General features: G+C 38.9%; 1 protein-coding gene across 7 annotated transcripts in view; it reads left to right on the top strand.

The window, feature by feature from the left end:
* Positions 1 to 8,214, top strand: part of LOC107311198 (uncharacterized) — a 125,607-nt gene that overhangs the window by 60,676 nt on the left and 56,717 nt on the right. The window lies entirely within an intron of this gene.

Raw genomic sequence — 8,214 nt, 5'->3', positions numbered from 1 at the left:
TGGGACATCCCAACATGCAAAATGCTTTGTATGTCCAACAGGAGATACAAAATACACAAAAACTAACCTCCTCCTTTCTGCTATTTAAAGACTTCATGCAAACATCACTGTACTCTGCATAAAACTTTTTCATCATAGCAGTGTGAAATTGATGAGAAATATTTTGGTTTGCATCTCATGACGTGTACAGCTACATCAGTATTATAAGCAGATAATGATTGGGAAGCCCAAACCACATTTAAAAAAAAAAAGGCAGATAAAGATGAAGCTTACCCATCACTGAGCCGCACCTGAACTGTCCTCCTGATGTCCTTCAAATTAGTGCAGTGGGTGAGAGTAGCAGGACACCACATTTCCTATTATATTTTCAGCTGTAGCTGTTTGAAACTTCTCAGAGACAAATCTGCAGATGCAACACTGCTGATGAAGTGGTTTGCAGTGTGCAGGTGAAGCAGTCAAACATTTGTACTGATTGCAACTCTTGTGTGCTGTTTCTCACATTCAAGCCATCGCACGTGAATGATTCATTTCTCTGCAGCTTGTGTACTTATCAAATATATATAGAAAATGTTTCATTCTGTACAATGGAGATATCAGTTCTTTTGGGATCCTGGTTGTGTAAAACAGCTATTGTTTTCCTTAGGTGAATGAAACAATACTCAGATTGTTCTCAAAACCCAGACAAGGGTTTAGGCAGATGATATAACTTTAGTTAGAGGGTTTTGTTTGTATGTTTGTTTGTTTTTGGCTTTCAAAAGCTATTATTTTGCTGATCATTAAAACTAGTTATTAGAATAAAATTTAGAGAAGAAAAGCCAATGTAAATTCTGACTTTCTGTCTTGAGCTTTATGGAAAATGCTTTGCTTTTGCTGTGACATATAAGGTTAACTGCATAGTAAAAAGGAGGATCTGAAGAAGATACGATAAGTGAGAAGTATTAACGTGGTAAATCACGTGTATATATTTTTAATGTGTTTTATAACATAATTCCTTTAGAAAAACAATCTACCACATAAAAGAAGGTTAACTGACAAAGCATGACTATGAGATGATTTCTACATGTGAAATTTGTTAATATTTTGCAAATATATTGATCTAAGCCATTATCACTGTTTAAAACAAAGTCAGAAAGGATGCTAAGAGAAGCTCTGCCTTCCTCAAGTTCTGGCCAGCAAAATTTAATTTTGCCAATAGGCCATGCATGTTTCAAAGTATGTCAATTATACTTAAGACACATTAATGCATTTTTAGAGTAATTTCTGTGTCAGCGAAATTATTGCCTGCCCCCTCCCCCTCTTCCCTGTTGCTGTCACATAGAACTATAACCAGCGCTCACATGGAAAAGCAATATTAGGAAACACATTAAAGATGATTTATCAGCTGGAAATAAGAAAGAGAGCCAAGAGCAGGTGATGAACTCTTCAGAACCACTGCATTAAGCCGAGACAGAAAAGGCTGTTCCATTATTTCAACTGACCTGAAATATATAATCAATTGGGACCAACTTCCATTCTCATTCACTTGAGTCTAATTACATAGTATTTAAATAGCATTACTCCTGATTTCTACTTACACAAGTGATCATCAGAATTTGGCTTTTATTTGGCCCCATGGAAAATACGATAAAAGAGCCTTACAGAAACTGCAGCTCGCTACAGCTCCAGGTAGGCACTGCTCTCACTCTCTTGCAGAGGCTAAGTTTTACCTTACAGGCTTCACTGCTTGCAAATGGAGCAATGTGCTCTTTGGCAGAGTTTCTCACTCAAACAGGTAGCATTTACAGCTAAAAGGTAAAACCAAGAACTCCCAAATCTCAAACATTTAAAAATCATACCAAGGCCTGGTAAATACAGTGGATGAGTTTTTCTGCTCTGCTTTAGCGTGCTCAAGAAAAAGATGCTGCCTAACAAGTAGTCTGCAAATCCTGTATCAGCTGCAGTTTCCAGATAGAAGTAAAACGCAGTCCCATGTAGAGCACATTACGGTATCTAATCTGGCAGTCACAATAGGTGATTGATGCAAGATTCTCTCCTGGCAGAAAAAGTATTTGACACAGGAGGTTACTTAGCAACATTTAGACATAGGGCTAAAATGACAATAGAATGGAGGTTTAATAAAAGACTGCAAGAGGACCAAATTTCAAGACTAACCACGGTAATGGAACGGAGTGCAAATGGTATCTTTCCATATGGCCAAAACTACCATGGGGGATTTTCTCTTGGGGCAGATAGTCCAAATCTCTTTTTTTCAAATCCAACTGAATTTGGTTGGCAGTGGCTGTGGTGCTCCAGCTATCCTAGTGAGCATTCTTCATCATCCTTTTCATCCACTCCAAGGTCATCCCCAGTGTCATTGGCAGAGACAACCAGTATTCACTCTGCACGGTGTCAAAATCTCATGTCTTTTAATAGAGAGTTTCTGGGGAGTCTGGTGGTTAGGTTCATGCCAGTTGTTCAACCCAGAACTTCCCTCTTCTATAACCTGTAGCTCACCAATGCAGGCAAATGTGCACTCACACAGTGAAAGAGGATGTATCAAAGATAATATCTTTCAGTAATTCTCTTTCTCAGAAGGAAAATTTGGGCATTGCTCTGCAACATTCAATGGCAAATCTTCTAAGCAGAGTTCCTCTCATGCTCTAATATTCACTGATCTCAGCATGGACCAGCTACATGGATGGCACAAGACTGGAATGCCATTGCAATCAATTATTTTAAAAGGAGGAAAAGGCATGAATCTGATCTGCCACAGACACTCTTGGAGTGTATGCTGTGTAGCGCTGCTGTAGGTTACATTACTTACTGGTCATTCATCTTTTAGGTATAAAATACAAAATGGCCTCCCAGAAGGTAACAAAGCATTGCCTAAAGAAGAGATTTCCCAAAAGCTTTAAGAATCAGAGCCAGTCTGAAGATGAGAAAGCTTATAGCTGCTGAGAGATGCCACATCTCTTAACAACACAGTATTCCTACACAGTAACCAAATTTAACATGCAAACTTCTGAACGTTTCCTCAACTTCAGCAGCTTAAACAGGCAGTTTAAAGTCTGTCTTGCTTACTTGATGTGTTTGAATAACCACACTGAAAAAAGAATCCCTTTCACTTGAATAAGCAGCTGATCATTTTTCTGAAGTAAATATAGAAGGAACTTGAACTCAGAAGGAGCTGTATGTGGTAATCAGTGCATTAGTCAGTGTAATGAGAAAATCATCTCTGTTTTCTGGGAGCATTAGACGATTGCATGATAGTGGCATTATACTTTATCAGCACTAAAACATCAACAAGGCATGTGCACGCAGGGACACAAGAGTTGTTCCCTTGCACATGCGGGCAGCACCCGGCATGCCATGGCTCTTTCCGCTCCTGGAACATCTCACAAGTCAATTTGTCAGCCTCATTTTCCGACGCCGTGACTATTTATCTCACATGACTAGGTCTATAGAAAGGTCCCCAAAGAGGAGAGGCACCTGCAGTGCACTGGGGTCGGCTGGTGGGCCAACTCCCTGCGACAGCGTCCTCACTGCCATGCCGTGGCAGAGCGGCCGGACAAGCTTGGAGTGAAAAGGTCTGCTTTACCTAGGGGACCTGCTCCTCCTCCTCCCCATTTTTATACTACTGTGGGGTTAATAGCTATGTCGTGTGGGGTCAGGGAAGACATCTGTGTCTCAGATAATATGCTTACGGTGATTACCACACATAATTGACTGACCTTCCCTCATTCTTTTCCTGCTGCAGGCCATGGCTGATAGGGTGAGATGCTCCAGAGGAGTTTATTTTCCATCACACACTATTGTGCTGCTGAGCAAATATTTTAGCAAGCTTTGAATGAATCACCTTTCAGGCTTTGGGTTTGACAGCTAAAATATGAAGGCTGTGACCAATCTAATAATATTAGATTTTAAATCAGCTTTGGGAGAAAACATGGGAAAATCCTACTTAAAATCCATTTATAGATACGTAATAAAATCCTGTTTTGAGTGCTGAAGTCAACGTAAATTTCTGAGAATTCTGTTCTTTCTTTTGCCTCTCTGCACACTTCATCTCCTCACCTCGCCTGGAACATTTTAAGCTCTTGAGTGGGTTTGTCTCAAAAAGTATCTGCAAGCCAGGGTGCAATAAATAAATAAATATCTGAGCATTGCAGGAGCCAAGCTTCCAAATGGGAAATGCTAAGTCTAATTTAAGACCCTTCCTTCAAGAGAGAACATCAGAAACCCCTTCTGGTTCCTGGGGCTATGTGATAGGAATAAAAGGCTGTTCTGCATAAACCTTTATTTTGTCTTATAGCTGACACAACATGGAAAAAAAAACAACCCCACAGAGTTCAACAGTAACATTTCCCCCTCTTTAATTTTACAGAAAAGCAAAATTCACTTTTGTTTTCAATATACAGTTTCAAAAAGTGAGGAATTAATATAACAGGAGGGATTTTTTTTTTTCCTACTGCCAAAAGAAAGCTTTGTTTGTACCATTAAGATTTTAAATTTCTAATACTGTTCTACTCTGGGTGTTTTATCCATCTGGAAATTAGTCTATCAGTCCATATGCAATATACTCCCCTAGGAAGCAGTCTTTTTCTAATACAGATATGTCCCAGGTTAGAGCAAGTGTGTAAGGCTTTGCACCAAGAATATTCACCTCTATCGGCAAAACAAGTTGGTATGCAAAGACATCTACAGACACACAAACACACACGCATGCACACCTACCTTCTTCCTCCTTTTAAAACCTTTTTGTCACATGGGAAATAACCTTTACCATGCACTACTAGTAAGCATGTATGGCCTGCACTCTGGATTTCAAACCGCAGCAATTTCCCTGTGACCTAATGGGCGGAATGATATGATACATTGAACAAATACATCTGTTCTTAGTCCTGCTGCTGAAAGCTAACATTTGTGCAAATGAATGTTCCATCACTGCAGCCAAAAAGTGTTTCCAGCCCCAGTAGTTGCTCCACTTTCATTTGTCCAACGACATAATCTACGTTCCTAGCTACCATTTATCGAAATCCATTTGGAGCTGCTTTCAAACATTTAATATAATCCATCCTCCCCTCAAAATGCAGCAACAGCTTAACAAGGAAAAATATACATATTCTAAACGTATGGGTGATCTTTAGACAAATCTCAGCATCACTTCATAATTATATACTACAAGTTTTAATTAACTAAAGCTCTGAAAATCATAATGCCTTATTAAAATGCAATTAATCCTTTGATTAAAAAACAAAAAGCACAAGTATTTACAACAAAAACACAAGTAGAATAATTACAAATATCATGTACCCATTTCTTTTATTTGGGTGTCACTTATGATGTCTCACGTTCCCTTCATTAATTCAAATACACACATTATCTCAAATCCACAGCAGACTGAGTGACAGTGGCCACCAAACACACAGCACTATATCCTATTGATTTCTGCAAATCCTGAACAATGCCATTTGCATGCTTGTTTCTGTAATAATAAAGATATGCCATTCAGAATTAAAGCACCGGCCAGACTAGTGGCAACTAATTGTGTTGTGTGTAATGAGTGCAATTTCAATTTGATATAACCCTCAGCTTTTCTTACAGCACTCGCTAAGTACTTTCAAGTCTTTGTGGGGAAATAATTGATTTTTTTGTGCTGTGGGCACAAGAAAATTATTATGATCTTTTGAATAATGCCAAAGAAAGGACCATGAATGATTTAAATTGGTATATGAAGAAGGCTTCACTGTGGATTGCAGTTTGACTGACATCCTACTAATGTAGTATCTAGATTAGCAATTTTTAAGGAGGCAGCTAATATAAAACTGGTAAAACGGAAAACATTGCTAACAGGGATTGTGTATTTGTTATTCAGTGAGGAATAACAATATGGGGATTTAAGGCACGTCAGACAAACACTATACTATTACATAATTGCCCTTGCTCTTTTCTTTTATGGCACGTGTATTGAAGGGTATGTTTCAATTGATAAATTACACATTTAAAATATGTAGATACAATGGTGCGGTACTAGGTTATCACAGCAGCTACAGTCCATTGGTTGTGCTGGTCTGTCACCACTGTGTACAAAATCTTTTGTTTTGTCTCATTGTGATGGGAAGGTTAGCAAACTTTAAAAATTTTTCTTCACAAGAATTGAGATAATTCCTCTCAGAGAGAGGATATCTTTTTTCCCTAAACTCCTGCCCCTACCAGGGCACCATCCTGCCCCCTTTACCCTTGCTCTGTAAGTTTTATTTAGGAATGAAAAGTCAGAATCAGGTTTAAGCCATCTAAAGTAGGACCCTAACCCACAATCAAGCAAACATCTGCCTGGATACAACTAATTGTAGACTGTTTCAACCCGAAATCAATCTCGCTTTCTCCTTCCCGTTTCTTCTTAAATGACAAATGCATTTCATGTTGCAAAAGCTCTGTATAAATAAGGACATTGGACACATTCCACCTTAAAATGCATACCTTCCAAATCTTATTCTTCAGAGGAGGGAATGTTGTTAATTTAGTTGGTCATAACTAAATAGTTTCTAATCTGGAGCAGGAGTCTGCTGAGAATATTGGACAGTTTAAAGGTTAATCACCATCGCCTGGTTACACAAGTGAGGCAGAACTAATTCCTCCAAAGGCAAATGGCTTGCAGTTTTATCAGCAGTGCAGATTAGAAGTGTTAATATACAGAATAGAATGGATGCTCAAGGGCCAGTTTTCCCTTATCGGCAAACTTTGCAACAGAACTCAGCTACTGCACAACCTCTGCACTTTCTATAATAAGGCCCCTCATTTTGCCTCTCGAGCAGAACTATCAAACAATCCTCCCCAAACCACTGCCACCAAAATCAGGGTATTACAGACCACAGCTAATTGGAAGATCACTATAATGAAGTAAAAGATAAAATACTTTGGCTGCTGGCCTAAAATGTGGATCAGCACAACATAGGAAGCTATCTGGCTATGTCACATTCTGAGAGATTTACATAAACAATAAACTCAAACCAACTGCCCTCAAAAATACATCTTTGTTTACAGTAAATGCAACCTAAAGCATTGGTTATAAGAAGTGGAGGGATTTACATATTCAGTATTTTATTAGCAGAGCAGACTCCCACCACTACACCAGATGCATGTTACCTGATGTGCATTTCTTGAGTGTATGCTCTGCAAGAAAAATAGCGGTAGGAGGTGTAAGTATACATGTTATAAAATATTTACATATTTATATTGCTAAGCGTACACTAGGATATATTTACCACCACAGCACATCACAGCACACAGGCTCCTATTTAACTTTTCCAGGGCTGTTCCATGCTGCAGGTGTTTTTCCTTCAGGAAAAGAAAGGAAAGGGGAAGATCCATCAGTGTCACATGCTATTTCCCAAATAAAACATGCTGACAGAAAATCCTACCTAAAAAGACAAGAAAAAGAAAAGGCACTTTGTGTAAATATGTCAAGGAGAAAAAGGGGCAATTTTGCTCGACAAATAAGAATAGTCAGTTCAGAGAAAAGCCATATTACATCTTGCAGTAGTAATCTTTGTGTAAGAAACCTGGGGATAATGAGCCTATGTTTTACAAATACTGGGTCCAAGCCCGCCCTAGCTGAATAAGTGGGGACTTCTGCCACTGAGAGCCACGTGGTCCCAATGGGCTCTGTAGCTTCTCTTGGAGCTCCAGCAATGTTATACACACTGTCCTCTCTGCACACCTCCCTGATCACCAGCACATGAAACTACTCCATCCACACTCCTACTCCATCTCACCTGGGCTCTGATTCAGGAAAGTATGTAATTTCAGGACAGCATGTACCTAAGTGCCATTCATGTCTAAGTTCAGCTCAACGGAGGGTAACAGAATGTCCTGGACTGGAAGGTTTTCCTAAAATAAAGGACAGATATTTTTACTGTGAGCCATGCATCTCTTTACCCAACCACAGAAAATCTAATTCTGTTTAAAACTGTCACAAAGGAACATTTTTTTATAAAGAAAAAATGTTTTCTTAGCCTTGAACCACTTGAGGATGTGTGCCATGTACCTTGGTCATGCTTTGCCAGGGAAGCAGCAAAAGTAACACAAAAAGGATATGTAGAAACTAGACCACTCAGTCTCAAATATTACCTGCCACAATAAATACATTGGAAAATGGAATTGAAGAGCTATGAGACATTGCTAGATAAAGACAGAAAACACTGTCTCTTACAGACATGTACATTTTGATTTTCTTTA

Source organism: Coturnix japonica, chromosome 3, assembly GCF_054131305.1.
Source record: "Coturnix japonica strain WE chromosome 3, WE-NBRP24, whole genome shotgun sequence".
In the NCBI taxonomy this organism is placed as follows: domain Eukaryota; kingdom Metazoa; phylum Chordata; class Aves; order Galliformes; family Phasianidae; genus Coturnix; species Coturnix japonica.
The sequence above is the reverse complement of the archived record's forward strand: the minus strand, read 5'-3'. Positions and strand labels throughout refer to the sequence as shown.